Here is a 17,759-nt window from a genome sequence, read left to right on the forward strand (position 1 = left end):
TTGGTTCTTCTCCTGGAGGAGTGACCCGTATCTTCCTTCCTGGTGAGGTCTGTGCCCTTGGTCATTCTGCCTCAATTAGTTTCTTGGAGTTTTCCAATTGACTTTAATCACAGGACATGATTGGACTAAGAGACGCCCCAAAGCAGTGCTTCTCAACCATCCTACTGACAAGGCCTTTAACACAGCTCATGTCGTGGTAAGACCCAAGCATAAAATTAGTTCCACTGCTACTTCATAACTATACTTTTGTTAGTGTTATGAGTTGTAATGTAAATACCTGTTTTCTGATCGTCCTAGGTGACCCCTGTGAAAGGGTCATCTAACCCCCAAAGAGTTCACGACTCACAGATTAAAAACCACTGCCCCAAAGGATCTCCTGCATTCCAGACATAAATTTTCTTACCTCAACTGCAGAGAAGCAATCCAATTTCCCCATGATAATCTGGATCTATCACTTCTCCTAGCACTGTTATTCCTTTCTTAACCTCTTGGCTTAAGGGCATAAGAAGGGCAAAGCGGCGGAGGCGGGTGGCGGTGTCTGAGCTTCCGGATCAATGCAATGTTATGGCTCCTGAGAGCACTCCCCATTCTGCAAACAAAACTTCTAGGTTCCAGAATTTAAGATTGCAGGAACAAGAAGCAAAACTTTTCCTGCTGGCCACTAGGGGTAACGGTGAGTGGAACTATTCCCTTTTCCACCCTGTGATCCTGGACTCATGGGTCCTTGATATGGAGAAACCATATGGTAATATATCGAATCATATGCTGATTCAAAACCCTGCCCTGGTGCTTCAGTCTGCTGCCCCCTAATTGCCTCCAAAGCTAGTTCCATCTTTCTATCGGGACAAGGACCAAACATTGTCATTTGCACAGAGGAAGTGGAATACAGTCAACTTGTCACCAGGTGGCTTGCTGGTCACCTAGGAAACAGTGCCTATCTGGGGCTCAGTGCTGGTCTCTGCTGTTGGCAGACCTGGCACTCACTCACAGCAGCTGTAGTGAGGTAGGTCCTAGTGAGTGGAAGTCCATGTTGTCAGCCCATGCACAACTCCCGTCTGTGCCACCATGGCTACTCTGTTTAGGACAGGAATGACTGGGGAAAGAGGCTGACTGTCACAGAATGGGTCATCCTATCTACTTGATTGCTGACCTCCTCCTCAGCTGACGTCACCTTTTGGTGAGCATATATCTTCACATTCTCTGCCCATATGGAGAGATCTAGTCACATACTTCTTCCCCGGATGTTTTTCCCAACAATTTTCCAGTTATGCTCTTTCCAAGTCCCTGACCATCCAGCCAATCCATTGACTACATCCCTATGCATTAGTGAACAATTACACATCTGGGCATTTCTACTTCCAAACAAAATGTGTGACCGTGTGTGCTGCCCGAGGTCCTGCCCACTGTGAAGGTTGCTCTTCACCGTGTCTCCCAGGGCTGTCCCAGAAAGGGGTTACAATGCTGCATCTGTGCACGTTCAGCATAGCATGCAGGGCCACCAGGCCTTGGTTTCTCTTCCTCACCCCGTGAGGCTGTAGGAATGCATTCAGCAGCAGCCAACACTGGAACAGAGTAGAAGCCATCATGTAACTTCAGAGTAGACTTCATCGTGTAACTTGCTCGCGTCTTCAGGACCTGCCTAGGCTCAATAGAAATACCACTTCCATTTGGTAATGGATGTTGCTACCCATTTCCTACTTTGTGGCTTGGTGGGTCAGATTAAACCCAGCTCATGATGGGCAGTCAGGTCACATGGTAACTATGTGGCCCGTTGTGAAAGGCTCAGTTTCCACTAAAGTCCAATGGCAGACTGAAGTCCAGTAGCAGACTCAAGTCTGTCTTTCAACAGGAGAATAGCTGTCTGCAGATGACGGTAGGGCCTCGCTCTTCAATCTCAAAGGTCTCTTCTGTGATTCCCATTTGGGGACTGTTGACATTCCCAACACATCACCTATCCACCACCCACACCTCAAGTACCATCACATCTGTTGGATCGTACACCCCAAGTGCTAGAGCAGCCTACACAGCAGCCTGGACCGATTGAAGAGCCCAGGCCCCACACAACACTCGCGGCTTTCTGAGGCATTGGTGTATGGGCTGAAGTAGCATACCCAAGTGAGGGATGTGTTGTCGGCAGAGTCCAAATGGACCCACTAAATGTAATCCTTTCTTGGTGGTGGGAGGGCCAGGTTCTATATCTTTAGAAGAAATTCCTCTGCATGCCCCACCCCACTGGACTCCTAAGATCTCACTTAGGTAGAAGGCCCTCGGATTTTGGTTGTGCTGATTTCCCACCCATTGATTTGTATATGTATTATCAACAAGTCCAAAGTGGTTGCAACTTCCTGCTCACTTGGTCCAATCAGCATAAAGTCATCAATATAGTGCACCAATGTGATATTTTATGGAAGAAACAGATTATTAAAATCCCTTACAACTATGACACAGAGCTGTGGAGTTAATATATCCTTGAGGTAAAACTGTAAAGGAATACTACTGGCCTTGCCAACTGTTGCTTCTGGTGGGTCTTATGGACCGGAACTGAGAAGAAGGCATTTGCTAGATCAATAGCATATACCAGGTACCAGGAGACGTGACAATGTGCTCAAGTACACACACCACATCTGGTAAAGCAGCTACAGTCAGAGACACTACATAATTGAATTTTTGATAGTCAACTGTCATTCTCCATGATCCATCTGTCTTCTGCACTGCCCAGATAGGAGAGTTAAAGGGAGATGTGGTGGGACCACCCGCCCCCTGCATCTTTCAAGTCCTTGATGGTGGCACTACTCCAGTTCTTCCAGAGATGCGATACTGGTTTTGATTCATTCTTTTCTCCAAATGACGCAACCAAAGGCTTCCGTCTAGCCTGTCCAACCATAGCAGCCCTCACTCCACAGGCCAGGGAACCAATGTGAGGATTCTGCCAACTTCTAAGTCTATCCCATTTACACATTCTGGGACCAGGGGAAATGACCACAGGATGAATTCAGGGACTCACTAGACCTACTGTGAGTCAGACTTCAGCCAAAACTCCATTCATCACCTGTCCTCCATAAGCCCCTACTTTAACTGGGGGCCACAGTGTTTCTTGGGATCTCCCAGAATCAGTGTCATTTCACCACCAGTATCTAGTAGACTCTGTAGAGTCTGATCGTTCCATTTCCCCACAGTGTACAGTTACCTGACAAAGACCATACAAAGGTCTCTCTGGGCAAGGACTGGAGAAAGGCTAACAATAAAACTTCTAGTTACTTTATCAAGGTTCTTCCTAAGGCCTGGGCAAAATGGCTCAAGTCTGGAAATTGGTTCACGGGCCAAGAATTACTTTTGCCATGACTCAACGTGGTCTTTCTTTCACTTGTTTTATAATTTTTTCACTTATACAGATCAAACAAAACTTCAGTAGGCTTCTTATCCATCCCACGCCTGGAAACACCATGACTGATTAGCCAGTACCAAGGGACCAGACACGAGTGATGCCACCACAGAGATCACTTTGCTTGTCCTGGCCATTACGGTCAGCCATTACTCAGGGTCAGACATTGTTTTGTCTGTGCTGCCCATTAGGACATCTACAATCAGCTCACCTTTCACGGTTCATTGCTGCCATCTGGCCCCTGCTACCTTGGGCCCAACAAAACCTGCAGCATTAATTCATTCAACTGGGCAGCAGCCCCTCCAGCCCCAGAGTCTGGCACAGGAAAAAAGGGCGACCAAGCTCCTCAGATGCTCTCAGTCAAAGGTGAAAGGGGCAACAGTTCAGAGGGTGGGGCTGTGAATGCACCGTCTACTGAGGGTGAAAAGACTCCCTCCTCAGGTGAGGTAAACCCTTGAGAATCTGAGGGTTCACCATTCTCAGCTTCAATAGGTCCCCAACACCCCACCCAGAGTCACCAGGTCCCTGCTTTACCCACCAGTCCCTCACTGTGACCACCGACACCTCCAAGGTGGAGCTTGAATTTCCACTGTAATTCAGCCATCTTTATAGTGAGTGCTTCAGTTTGACTCTCCACAACTTGAGCTCTGTGGCCGCTGGAGAGGAGATTCTCTTCCGGGGCACACTTGGAAACATTAGACTGTTTATGGCAGGGGTTCAACCCTTCTAATGCTGTGACCCTTTAATATAGTTCTTCACGTTGCAGTGACCCCAACCATAAAATTATTTCATATCTGTAACTTTGCTATTGTGATGAATTGTAATGTAAATGTCATATATGTAACCATCCCACAGGCGGTCGTGACCCACAGGTTGAGAACCTCTAGTTTGTATGCATCTGGAGCTGGTCAGTTTTATTCCTGAGTTCATTGTTATCCTTTATGTATTCTGCGATGCTAGAAGTCAGTTCATTTTATCACAGAGCTCATTCTCTTCTGTTGTCAATTTATCTAGAGATGCTAGGAGCAACCATCGTTTTCCTTATTTTTCCACAAATGACTAAAAGTTTTGGTTCATGGCCTCTGGTAATCGGTGAGTCGGGAGAGTCAAGCGCATTTGTCTCCTTAAGTCGGTAAATAGTTCACACCATGGGTTCTCAGTGCTCTCCGAGCTCCCAGGAGAGGCTTCAGTAACTGAAGGTGATGGCAAACTGGAGAGCCTATCCAAGATACCTAAAAGATTCTTCCTTTCCATAGGTCCTGAGTTCAAATCCCAGCAACCACATGGTGACTCACAGCCATCTGTAATGAGATCTGATGCCCTCTTCTGGTGTGTCTGAAGACAGCTACAGTGTACTCATATACATAAAATAAATACATAATTCTTTTTAAAAAAAGTGCTCGAGTGGTTAAGAGCACTTGCTAAAAAAAAAAAGAATTATTTAAAAAGAGCTTCGTCCTTGTTGGGTAGTAGTGGTGCGCCTTCCATCCCAGCACTAACAGGCGGAGGCATACGAATCTCTGAGTCTGATGTCAGTCTGGTCTACACAGCGAGTTCCAGGACGGTCAAGGGTACACAGAGAAACCCTGGTCAGAAAAAAAGAAAAGAAAGATTCATTCTTATACTTCTGCTGCTCTAGAACCACTTCTGGCACCAAAATTATATTAGTCTGGGTTCTCTTATTAGAATCTCTTCTCTCTCTCTCTCTCTCTCTCTCTCTCTCTCTCTCTCTCTCTCATTCTCTTGCTTTCTTGTCTCTCTCTCTCTCTCTCTCTCTCTCTCTCTCTGTGTGTGTGTGTGTGTGTGTGTGTGTGTGTGTGTGTGTTCATTAGAATGAGTTACAGGCTGACAGGCTGTGGTCCAGCTTAACCAACAATGGTGCCTCTGAATGGAAGGTCCAAGAATCCAGCAGTTGCTCAGTCCATGAGGCTGGAGGTCTCAGTGGTCTTCGCTGTGCACCGGAATCCCAGAGAAGTAGGCACTGATGCCAGGGAAGGACTGGCCTTGCTAGCAAGGCAAGGGCAAGCCAGCAAGAGTGAAGCTTCCTTGTCCCATGTGTTTTATATAGCCCAGGTGAGAGGTGGGTCTTCACTGCTCCAGACCTGGATTAGAAGTGGATCTGCCTACTTCAAAGTAAGCAGGACTCCCTCACAGGTGTGTCCCTCCATTTTGGGGTTTTAGCTAATTCCAGATGGAAACATGCTAACAATCAAGAACAGCCATCACATTATGCCTGCCAACAAAAATGCGATGGCAGAGACTCGTACTCTGTTGGCAGGAACACAGACTCATACAGCCACTTAGTAAAACACTTCCATCCCCTGTAGCCAACCCGGTGTGCGTACCAGCCTTAACCATCACTTGAATTTGGAAGCAGCCAAGAAGTTCTCTGGTGCAGCCTCGTCCATCAGAAGAGTGGACCACTTAGTGCTGAAAAGAAAGGGAAGGAACGCCATCCAAACACAAGGACACATGGACACAAGCCTCTAAGCCCAAGAGCTCAGGGACCAGTCTGGGAAAAAGAACAGAGCCCACATCTCATTGTTTAAAGGAGTTACCAGATCAAAGCCCTTGGAAGAAACAAAGTTACACGTTGCTAACTGAAGGAGGCCAATCTGAAAGGCTGGGTGCTTTTTATTTTAACCAGGGAAACTTCTGGGAAAGGGAAAGCAAGAGACAGACAAGAAGACTAATGTCTCTCGGAAGCACAAACACCCTTTTTAAATTCTTGTTTCTAGAATTCTGATGGCTTCAGTTCTTTCACTTTTAGATCGTTTTCATATTCTGTATGAGTCACAGTTCTGGTTGTCCTCCTGATGTGTGTCTGATTTCTCTCCCACTGAATTGCTTTTACGAGATGCTAGAGACCTATGGGTGGGCTCATCCGTTAACAGGCTCATGACCTGTAGCACTGTTGGAGCTAGTGGGAACGTGAGAGAGCCAGCTGAGGGGATGGGGCCTTGCGACCTATACATCTTGTCATCAGATGGTTCCTTCACTCCTTTCTCTTCTCTGCTGGCCACCATGAGGAACGGCTCTGCTTCCCATGCCCTCCTTGTCGTAATGCCCTGCCTTTCACAGTCCCAGGGCAACAGGGCTACACAACCTTTGATATCACGAGCTGAAGTTAGTCTTTTACCCTTTTAGGTTGCCTAAGCATAGCCACAGAAAGTTGATCAGTCAATTTTCAATTTGTAATTTCCTGAGTTGTGTAAAATGTTGTGATTTTAATAACAGTGTGCAATTTTAAAAATATTCAGGCTATTCAAGTTACCTAGTTTCTCTTAAGGACGCGTCACCCATTTATCTTTCAGGAAATGTGTCTGTTTGGGGCCAGAAGGAAGATTCAGTGGATACCGGAGCTTGCACCAAGCCTGACGACCTACATAAAGGTGAAGGGGAGAACCAACTCCACAGAGTTGTCCTCTGACCTCCACTTGTATGCTGTGGCACGCGCACACACACACACACACACACACACACACACACACACACGCATGGATATGTGTTCAAGAATGCATGTTCAACACACATTAAAATGAAATGATTTAAATGGGAATTTATGAGGCTGCATCAATGGCTCGGTGATTAAGAGTGTCTCTTGCCGGGGCTGGAAAGATGGCTCAGCAGCCAAGAGCCCTGACTGCTCTTCCAGAGGACTCAGGTTCAGTTCCAGCACCCACATGCAACTCACAACTGTTGTAGCTCCAGTTCCAGAGACTCCGTACACAGACATTTGTTCAGGCAAAACACCAATGGACATGAAATAAAAATAAACATTTTTTTAAAGTGTCTCCTGCCCTGTACTTACACCAGGAAGTTAATAACTGCCTTGAATTCTATACCCAGGGAATCTGATAACCTTTTCTGGCCTCCAGGGTCTGCCTGTGGGGCCCTGGCCAGCCTGGAACTCATTCTGTAGACCAGACCAACCTCAATCTCAACCTGCCTCTGCCTCCCAAGGGCTGGGATTAAAAGTGTGTGCAGCCACACCCAGAAGCTCGAGGTTTTTAGCATAATATTTTTAGTATTTGGGAATCTCACATCATGCACCCCAATAGTGCTCACCTCCCAGTCCTTCCATATCCATTCCTTCCCCCTGTGACCTCCTGCCAAAAGAAAAGAGGAGGAAGAAGGGGAGGAGGAGGAAGAGGAGGAGGAGGAGGAGGAGGAAGAGGAAGAGGAGGAGGAGGAGGAAGAAGAAGAGGAAGAGGAGGAGGAGGAGGAGGAAGAGGAGGAGGAGGAGGAGGAGAAGAAAGGGGGTAAAAAGAAGAAACGATTCCATTTCGTGTTGTGCACATAATCACTGGAGCATACTGAAACTCCCAATGTCCAGTCCCTGGCAGGGAGACTGAGTCCTTCTCCACCTGCACCCCTGCCGGAAGCCATCAAGTGTGGATAGTTACGCCTCGGCATCCCCGACATGATTATTTTTAGGAGTTCTCCTTGATGGCTTCTAGTCACTTTGGGGGTGGGAGGGAGAGTGGAGGTAGGAGTTGCCACAGAAACCTTTTATGTCCCTCTTTCTCAACTGCGTCTGCAGTCATTGCTACCACTGCACCGGTAGCTCCTCGCCCTTCACAGTCAGAGAGAGCATGAAGCTCAGGCTTCTACATGGTTTCCGGCAACACTGCAGACCACAAACATCCATTTAGTCTCTAGCCTCACTCGGAACCACGAAGGACCTCTGCCTGGTCTCCCCGTGGCAGTATGGCCTGCGAACATCAACATCGTCCTCTGCTGAAGCACCGGCCACTGACCAGCATGGCCTCCAGGAGAATCACAGACCATGGAGGTATTCTGAGGAGATCTAACCCAGCAAATGGACCACTCTTCATCTCAAACATTCTGCCACCACCGCTCAGGGCCAGGGTAATCTTGTGGCTGGGTAGCCCACTTGGGGCTGAGTCCACACAGGCTCCTGGCTGCTGCAGATCGTCTTGCAGATCTCACTAGACAGCAACCTGCCTGCCCATCAACCAGAGCCCTCTCACATCTGCCACCTCTGTATCTCCTCTGCGCATGCTCCGTCCTGTTCTTTGGCTTTGCCCGCCTCTTTTATCTTATTCGCTTGTTGTAGTCACATTGGAAGCTGTGGCGTGTCACGCAGTATACCCTTTTACCCAAACATGCAGTGCTCATCGTAAGGAGTCGTTGGTCTCATGTAAGGCCCCTGGCCACTGTTACACCATATTAGACCCTCGGTGAGACTCCTCTCAGATATCCTGTCATTGCCCAGAGTCATGGAAATCCTACCGCTCTGATTCTACAGGACCGGCTGCCTCGTGTATACCAGCAGCTCATAAACGTTAGGCTGGGCAACTCAAAACCCTGGGTCTGGGTCTGGGTCTGGGACTGGGTCTGGGTCTGGGTCTGGGTCTGGGTCTGGGTCTGGGTCTGGGTCTGGGTCTGGGTCTGGGTCTGGGTCTGGGACTGGGTCTGGGTCTGGGTCTGGGTCTGGGTCTGGGTCTGGGTCTGGGACTGGGTCTGGGACTGGGTCTGGGTCTGGGTCTGGGTCTGGGTCTGGGTCTGGGTCTGGATCTGGGACTGGGACTGGGTCTGGGTCTGGGTCTGGGACTGGGTCTGGGTCTGGGTCTGGGACTGGGACTGGGTCTGGGTCTGGGTCTGGGTCTGGGTCTGGGTCTGGGTCTGGGTCTGGGTCTGGGACTGGGTCTGGGTCTGGGACTGGGTCTGGGTCTGGGTCTGGGACTGGGTCTGGGTCTGGGTCTGGGTCTGGGACTGGGTCTTGGTCTGGGTCTGGGTCTGGGTCTGGGTCTAGGACTGGGACTGGGTCTGGGTCTGGGTCTGGGACTGGGTCTTGGTCTGGGTCTGGGTCTGGGTCTGGGTCTTGGTCTGGGTCTGGGACTGGGTCTGGGTCTGGGTCTGGGTCTGGGTCTGGGTCTGGGACTGGGTCTTGGTCTGGGTCTGGGACTGGGACTGGGTCTTGGTCTGGGTCTGGGACTGGGACTGGGTCTGGGTCTGGGTCTGGGTCTGGGTCTGGGTCTGGGTCTGGGTCTGGGACTGGGTCTGGGACTGGAACTGGGTCTGGGTCTGGGTCTGGGTCTGGGTCTGGATCTGGGACTGGGTCTGGGTCTGGGTCTGGGACTGGGTCTTGGTCTGGGACTGGGACTGGGTCTGGGTCTGGGTCTGGGTCTGGGTCTGGGACTGGGACTGGGTCTGGGTCTGGGTCTGGGACTGGGTCTGGGTCTGGGTCTGGGTCTGGGTCTGGGACTGGGTCTTGGTCTGGGTCTGGGACTGGGACTGGGTCTGGGTCTGGGTCTGGGTCTGGGTAGTAGCTGAGTTGGTCAACCCAGTGTCACGTCAGGGGAGATAAGGGGGAGCTCGATAGTTTTATTGCTCTAGATACTTTCTTTTTCTTCTTTCCTTGCTCTTTCTCTCCCACCCTCCCTCTCTTTCTTTTTAAAGACAGAGTCTCACTGTGTAGTGCTGGCTGGCCTAGAACTAGACATATAGACCAGGCTGGCCTAGAACTAATTATATAGACCAGGCTGGCCTAGAAGTAGATATACAGGCAAGGGCTAGGCTGGGACTCTGAGATCTACCTACTTCTGTCTCTTGAGTTCTGAAATTTAAAGTCTGCATGTCCAGTTAGAAATACTCATGAGCTTTGCTCCTGTGTGTAAGTTGTTCGAAGTCATTTGACTGTTCCTTGTCTTCCTGTAAGCTTTGCTTACAATGGGCAGAGCATTGTTGAATAGACCATTTCTGAGTCAAGAGGCTTCTTGGTTCTATAATCAGTGCTCTACAATTATGAATTTTTTTCTAAATACTGGCTCTTGGGAATAGAATATTCCCAGTTTAGCTTTGTTTTGTTTTTGGAAAGCTGGTGACTTTCCCTTTGGTCTTCTTTTCTAGCTTAAGAGTTTCCTCATGGATGCACTAGTTAGGACTCAAGCAAATTCTTGACGGAACCCTCTGCAGACCTTCAGGGCAGCTCTGACACTCTGTCCTCCTCCTACACTCTGAGCTGGAGCTCTGATGAAGGAAGAGGCGGGCCTCCATAGTGGGGTCGGGATGAGGTGTCACTGTTACAAGCTGCTTGCTGCCCCTACCTGAACACTGTCTCTGCAAAGGTTGTAGCCATTTTTCAAGTTGTTTCAGGCTGGAGGACAAGCTTGGTCCTGATGGGCAGTCTACCCTAGCCCTACACAACAATGACTGGGGCCTGCACTGGTGAACAAAGCGAAAGATAAATAAAAAGAATAAAGATGGGTGGGGAGAAAGTGGATTTTTTTCCAGAAGATATGATTTTATATGTAAGGAAAGAAATCAACAGATAATAATTTAGAATTAATAAAGTTTTGTCAAGATGGCTGGTTGTAAAGTTAATATATAAAAATCAGCTGGCAGAGCTGATGCACACCTTTAATCCAAGTACTCAGGAGGCAAAGGAAGGTGGATTTCTGTGAGTTCAAGGCCAACCTGGTCTACAAAGCAAGTTCCAGGACAACCAGGACTCCACAGAAGAGCCATATATATGTATGCATGTGTATATGTATGTATACACATTAGTTGTTCCTTTTCTTGTGAAATATACCTATACTACCAGTACTTATGAGGCTGAGGCAGGAGGATTGCTGAGCACTTGAGACCAGACTGGGCTGTACAATGAGTGCTACTAATGCAAACTGAGCTACATAGTAAGACTTTGTGCTGGCTTGTTTTATGTCAACTTGACACAAGCTGCAGTCCTGTGAGAGGAGGAACCTCAATTAAGAAAATGTAGTCAGGGCTGGAGAGATGGCTCAGCGGTTAACAGCACTTGGCTGCCCTTCCAGAGGTCCTGAGTTCAATTCCCAGCAACCACATGGTGGCTCACAACCACCTGTAATGGGATCTGATGCCCTTCTGGTGTGTCTGACGACAGCTACAGCGTACTTATATATACTAAATAAAATAAATCTAAAAAAAAGAAAAGAAAAGAAAATGTAGACCAGCCTGTAGGACTTTTTTTTGATTAGTGATTGGTGGGGGAGGGCCCAGCCCACTGTGGGTTGGGCAATCCCTGGGCTGGTGGTCCTGGTTCTATAGAAAGCAGGCTGAGCAAGCCAGGGGGACGAAGCCTGTAAGCAGCACCCCTGCGTGCCCTCTGCATGCTCCCATCTCTGAGCTCCCACCCTGCTTGAGCTCCTGCCCTGGCCTCCTTTGATGACGAGCAGTGACGCATGAGCATCGGCCAAATGAACCTCTCCCTTCCTGGACTGCTTTGGCCATGGTGCTTCACCAGTGCAGCAGAATCCTAAGGCGGAGCCTGGTTTGCTTTCTTTCTTAAGAGATTCTCAGCGGACTGTAAAAGTATGGCGGCAGGCCAGAGAGATGGCTCAGCAGTTATGACTTCGGATTACTCTCTCAGAGGACCCAGGTTCAGTTCCCAGCACTGTCGTTAGAGGCTCACAGCCAATGAGCTCGAACTCCAGTCCTATTGGCATTCGATGTCCTCGGCCTCCAGGACCCCTGAACTCACAATAGTAGGGATGCAGAGGCAGGCAGATCTCTGGGAGTTCAAGATCAGACTAGTCTACACACAGAGTTCCATGACAGGCTGGGCTATATAGAGAGACACTATCACAAAAGAAGAAGGAGGAGGAGGAGGAGAGGAAGAGGAAGAAGAGGAGGAGGAGAGGAAGAGGGAGAGGGAGAGGAAGAAGAGGGAGGAGGAAGAAGAGGAAGAGGAGGAAGAAGAGGAAGAAGAGGAAGAGGAGGAGGAGAGGAAGAAGAGGAAGAGGAGGAGGAGAGGAAGAGGAAGAAGAGGAGGAGGAGAGGAAGAGGAGGAGGAGGAGGAAGAAGAGGAAGAGGAGGAAGAAGAGGAGGAGAGGAAGAGGAAGAGGAAGAAGAGGAGGAGGAGGAAGAGGGAGAGGAAGAAGAGGAAGAGAAATCTTTTTAAAGGCACAAGGACTAACATAAGGGATTGGCAATTTTTATTTTTTTTTTTAACTTTTCTTGGTAAAGTCTCATTGTGCATCTCTGGCTGGCCTGGAACTCATTGTGCTGAACAGCTAGCCTTGAACTCACAGAGATCCTCCTGCCTCTGACTCCTAAATTCCAGGAGTAAAGGTGGGTGTCAAATTCAACTTCAGTGACAAAAGACTCTCATGTGTCCACAGCAATAGATCAGAGTGGACATGGCATTCCCAGAGTAATAAAGCACTGAGCATGGTCACTCATAGCCACAGGATGGATGGCACAGACAAGCATTGCCCAGAAGACATTGGGAAACTTTGTGGTGGATTGAATAGGTAAGGCTCCCATAGACTCACCACGGGGTAGAGAAGCAAACAGGAGGACTCAGGGTCCGCACACACACACGCGCACGCACACACATGCACGCACACACGCACACACACACGCACACACACACGCACACACACACACGCACGCGCACGCACACACGCGCACACACACACGCACACACACAGACACACACGCACGCATGCATACACACGCACGCGCACACGCACACAGACACACACAGTGTAACTGAACTACAACTGACTCAATCCCAGAGACCAAGCTCCACTTTTTTTTTTTTTGGCTACTAAATATATTTTTATTTAGATGATTAAACTTAATTACACTTTTAGTTAAATTTAAGGGACGCTAGATTGCATTGTTTTAAAGTTGAAGACAGCCGTGAAAAACCACACAGTATGGTGAAGGAACGGACTTTCAGACTGGGGAAAGCTAGACCCAAACTCTTGAGCTAAGCACTAGTGGTTTAAATGTAAGCAGCGTGGCGCTTGTCTCTCCCAGCCTGTTTCCATGTGCATAGCAAGACATCGCATGCCCGCCCCAGAGACACTCAATGAGGTGACATGACACAACCCACTGAAATTTCCCACCCGAATTGAAGAAATAAATAAACGCAGGCCCTCTGCTTTCTTCTCCCTTATTGTTACCCTCTTTTTTTTTCAATTTGTGGCAATAAGTCTGGTACACAGAGTGAAAACCGTGGAAGACTTAGGTCCCCTTGATAGACAACTGAGCTCTGTGACAGTCCAGGCAAGCTCCGCCTTTTTATTTTATTTTATTGGGTATTTTTTGTATTTACATTTCATGCTCCCTCTCCCACCCACCCACTCCCACCTCACCACCCTGGCATTCCCTAACTCGGCCTCCCCCACCCTTTTTAAGATTTCTTTATTTTTATGTATACTCGTGCTCTGTCTGCCTGTACATCTGCAGGCCAGCAGAGGGCATCAGATCCCATTACAGATGGTTGTGAGCCACCATGTGGTCGCTGGGAATTGAATTTGAGACCTCTGGGGAAACAACCAGTACTCTTAACTGCTAAGCCATCTCTCCAGCTCCAAGCCCCACCTCTTAATAGCTCCATAAGAGCCACCCCAGAAGCTATGATTCCAGCACACGCACTCATCATCCAGATCATAGCAAGCTTCACGCCAAGACTGGGGAGTCCCTGAAGACATCCTCAGCCCCAGCCCATCCCCCAGGAAGGCAGAAAGCTGGCAGACACTACTGCCCCGCCAAGCCTTGCCCTGCAGAGCACGGCTCTGCCTCAGGGTCACAGGCCAACCGATACAGACTAGCACAGGCCCCTCAGACCGGAGCCTGGGGAAGCGAAGAAAGCAGAGACACGGGGAAACTCTAAATAAATAATGCCGTCTTTCTCACTGGTATAAAAAACAAACAAACAAACAAACCCGGAAGGCTAAACAAAACCAACTTAGGAAATCAACTTGAAGACATCTTCTAAAAAGTACTCCAAAGAAAGCAAAAAGAGGGGTTGGGGATTTAGCTCAGCGGTAGAGCGCTTGCCTAGCGAGCGCAAGGCCCTGGGTTCGGTCCCCAGCTCCGGAAAAAAGAAAAAAGAAAAAAGAAAGAAAATAAGTAAAGATTTTTTTTTAATTACAAATTTTGTCAAGAAAGCCAAACTTCTAGATAATGATAGGTCTAGGGAAGTGAGCGGAGTGGTCGTGGGAGAGCAGTGAGGGCGCCAGGGGCCCTGGAGGAGAGATGCGTACCTAACAAACAGGCCTGTCTAGGGAGCAGGTACAAGATTTCTCCTAGAGTTCGGTAGAATCCTGCTCATGGGAGTGACTTTGATGAAAAGAAAAACCTTTAAACCTAGTAACCTGATATCAGCAACAGTCAAGGCGCTCTCCTACAGCAGTGTCCCAGGATGACTTCTGTGGGACTGGAAAGGCTGAGCCCCAGAGTCTCACTTGGCGTTGGCGGCAGCAGTGCCCCACGGCCCCCAGTGTATCTGGGGAAAGGATTTAGAGGGACGACCTCCACCCTGCCCCGCTAAGACTCCAGGGCGCTGGGGGGCCCTGTAGACCCGCTGCTCCCAAGCCCCCGTCATCACTGTCTGCCGCTTCAGCCAGGCCAGGCTCTGACATCTGCGGGACTGAGTAAATGACCTTAGCCTTGGGGTTCTGCTTCTCCTCTGAGCATCCTCTCATCCCCCATTTTTCTTCTCTCATCCCTGCAGAAGTCGTTGCCAGGTTTTGAACACCAACTAGGGGTTTATACCTGGCCTAAAGGGATAAAGGCCTTGTGTCCTCAGCCACTGGTGCTAGTTTGGGAAGCTGACACAGTTGTGGGGTTGGGAGCAGGTGGAGGCAGAGACACTGAGGCTGCTAGGCACAGCCTTGCTCGCAACCGCCATCCTGGTAACCACAGATACACAATCCCCTCCTTGCCTCCGGCCCCTCTCCGAGTACTGTAGATCCTGTCAGACCCTCGGATGACATCCTGCAGCCTGGAGTGGGGGGTCAGGCTGGAAGCAAGAGCAGAATCTGGAGGGGCGCCTCTGGGTAAGTGAAGACCCATTATCCGGGTAAGGCAGCTGGCCACAGCACCAAGAGGTAAGGGGAGCGGCAGCTCAGGGTTGCGTGCTCTTCCTGAGGAAGACAGAAGTGAGGCAGACTGAAGCAAGTGCCAATGTGTAAACATCAGCCTTGGTGTTTGCTCTGAGGCCTGACCCAGGCATAGTAAAAAGTACTCACCCACTGCCGAGTGCTTTCTACTGAGGAATTCCAGTTTAGCGGGAGAAGGCAGGAAGCAGAAGTCATGCCACAATGTCAGGAAGACCCTGCCCTGAAGAGAGACATAAAAGTCCTTAGCAAGGCCGCTGCCCCCGGGGTCACCTGCTTGAGATCTAAAGGAAGGGCCTCTGCTGAGCACATAACACATGGCCTGACTGAAGGCGAAGCTGGGGTGGGCTTCCGGGAGGGCAGGGCAGGACTCTGTCCCTGGAATCAGTGGGACTGAGCCAGGAGAGCCCAGACCTTGGGGAGATTGTACAGCCCAAAGCAGAAATTAGGAGACACATACCTTTGCTACCCCTCCTGTCTTTGCCCACAGGAGGACAGGGCCCTGTTTTGGGTCTCCCAAAGTCCCCTGCCTCTCTTTCCACACTATGCCCCAATGTCATTGCCCAGCAGGGCATACGGGTACGTGTGCTACAAGTGGTTCATGGCGGTGCATGGATTGGTGCCTGGGCTAGTCTGTAATCAGTACGTGGTGACCTCCACTGGCAGCTGGGCCCTGCCACCACTTACAGCCTCAGGTAGACACTGAGTACCACCAAAGGCCAATACCTATCCACAGCCACATGAGGTGCCTGGGCTGCCAACCTGGGAGGCTGCATCTTACCTAACCCATGGCCATCCACTCACGTCACCCCCTTGGTACAGGCTTGACCTGGGCTCTTCTGACCTTCCTCTAAGGTTAGCTGCCTACGATGGGCCAGATGAGCATGTGGGCCACTGTACCAAGGGCATGGGATAAGACGCAGGCCTGTGGTAAGGGCAGCTCAACTCCGGCAGCTCACACTTCTGAGGCTGTCACTGGCGACAACTTTCTTTTTGCTTCTGCAGAAGAGCATGCATCAAGGTCTAGGCTGCTGTGTACAGACCGCACGGCTGCGAGGCTCTAACCAATGCCTCTGAGGCCTAGAGCAATCCTGGGGGAGGTCTTTTCCTGTTTGTTCCTGTGCACTTGTGTGCTGTGTGCCTTCCATAAGCATCAGGTGAGGTACGCATGCTGGAACAGAGAGACTTCCCGCTGTTCAGCGCAGCGAAGCCCCTGTAGCCGCAGGGAGGGATGGCGTGAAACCATGAAGGGCACAAACGAGAGGCAGGACAGGTAGGCACACATGCATCTTCAAAGAGCACCGCTCTGCACGGACGTCTCTGTGCTGTGATTCCATCCATTCTTAGGTGTGCGGTGGCCCTGGGGCCAGATCCCAGAGTTGTCTCATGGGTGCAAAGCTGTCCTTGGTCTCCAGCTACAGCCTCCTGGGAGAATGAAGGCTTCTTGAGATCTTGATGTGGCATACACAGGAGGATGGCTGACCCGCGAAGCTAGCCCTCCACCCCCGCCTGGCAGAAGGTGGCATCCAGCCAGAGCGGCAGTAAGCCACTGGGGAGGAGGGACAGTGATTCACCAGAGAGGAATGCACAGCCCTTGGGTGAGGTCCGGAAGGCTAGTCCCCCCCGGGTGCCAAGGCTGAGCTGGCCGGAAGGGCAGCGGATATCCTGAAGAATGTGGAGGAGTTCCCACATATTGTCGTCCACATGGGAACCCATGGCCAAGGGGAAACAGACACCTCAGGATGCAGGGGCACTGAAGCCATCTGGGCAGGCAGCTCCATGGGGGTCAGCATGATTTACTCGAGGGACATGAAGACCAGAGGTCATGAGGGCAAGGAGTCCTAACTCCTGGGGGTCCCCACACTTAAGTCATCCTATGGCTTCAACTTGTCCAGTCTCTGTCCCTTGATGAAACCCGTGATACCCAACTGTGGCCTTGTCCGGATTTTCCAGAGACCTGAGGGGCTCTGCTAGCTTCGTAGCCACTTCTGTTCCTGCACTGGACACAAGGCGCTGGCTTAGGGCAGCCAATGAGAGGACTCAGCTCCACAGAAGTAGGTCACTACTGCTCTAGTGCTGATCCCTGCTATCTGTCCCAACCACGAGCTACCTGAGCATTCTTGGTCTCCCCACGTCCAGATATGATCACAGAGGATAAAGAGGAGGAAGGCCAGGCATACAGTCTACAGAGCAAGGGTCAGAGGAGGAAAAGCAGAGGCACCATGTTCTAGGAAAGTGTTGACCAGACAGAGGCACTGATGAACATCCCTAACCACATAGCCATATAGAGTTGGGGACTTAGAGATGCAGACAAGCCTGGGTAGAGGTAGCTGCATGGCAGACTGGTCTCTCAGGGACTTTGGACAGGAGAGGTCCTTGTGGACCTGCAAGGCTTAGCCATACCTGCTGAGATCAACTGAGCCCCCTGGGCCTATGGAAGTCCTCACTGATGGCCCCCACATGACCTAGTAAAGCAGAGAGTCAGCTGAGAGAGCTGTCAGAGTGATGCTGTCCCTGCT

At 50.1% G+C, this 17,759-nt stretch overlaps 1 long non-coding RNA gene across 2 annotated transcripts; it reads right to left on the bottom strand.

Annotated features, from left to right (window-relative positions):
• Window positions 1-2,382: 2,382 nt before the first annotated feature.
• Window positions 2,383-16,758, bottom strand: LOC134486058 (uncharacterized). Of its 2 annotated transcripts, none has more exons than XR_015684185.1 (3): window positions 16,022-16,733; window positions 15,373-15,463; window positions 2,383-4,968 (listed from the first exon to the last, which is right to left on the bottom strand). It is a non-coding gene; the product is annotated as an uncharacterized LOC134486058 (long non-coding RNA). The 2 variants fall into 2 exon arrangements; XR_015684184.1 differs by lacking the exon at window positions 2,383-4,968 and adding an exon at window positions 12,934-15,267 and having other exon boundaries at window positions 16,022-16,758.
• Window positions 16,759-17,759: the final 1,001 nt, after the last annotated feature.

The sequence above is a fragment of the Rattus norvegicus genome, chromosome 3 (assembly GCF_021556685.1).
Source record: "Rattus norvegicus strain SHRSP/BbbUtx chromosome 3, alternate assembly SHRSP_T2T, whole genome shotgun sequence".
Classification (NCBI taxonomy): Eukaryota; Metazoa; Chordata; class Mammalia; order Rodentia; family Muridae; genus Rattus; species Rattus norvegicus.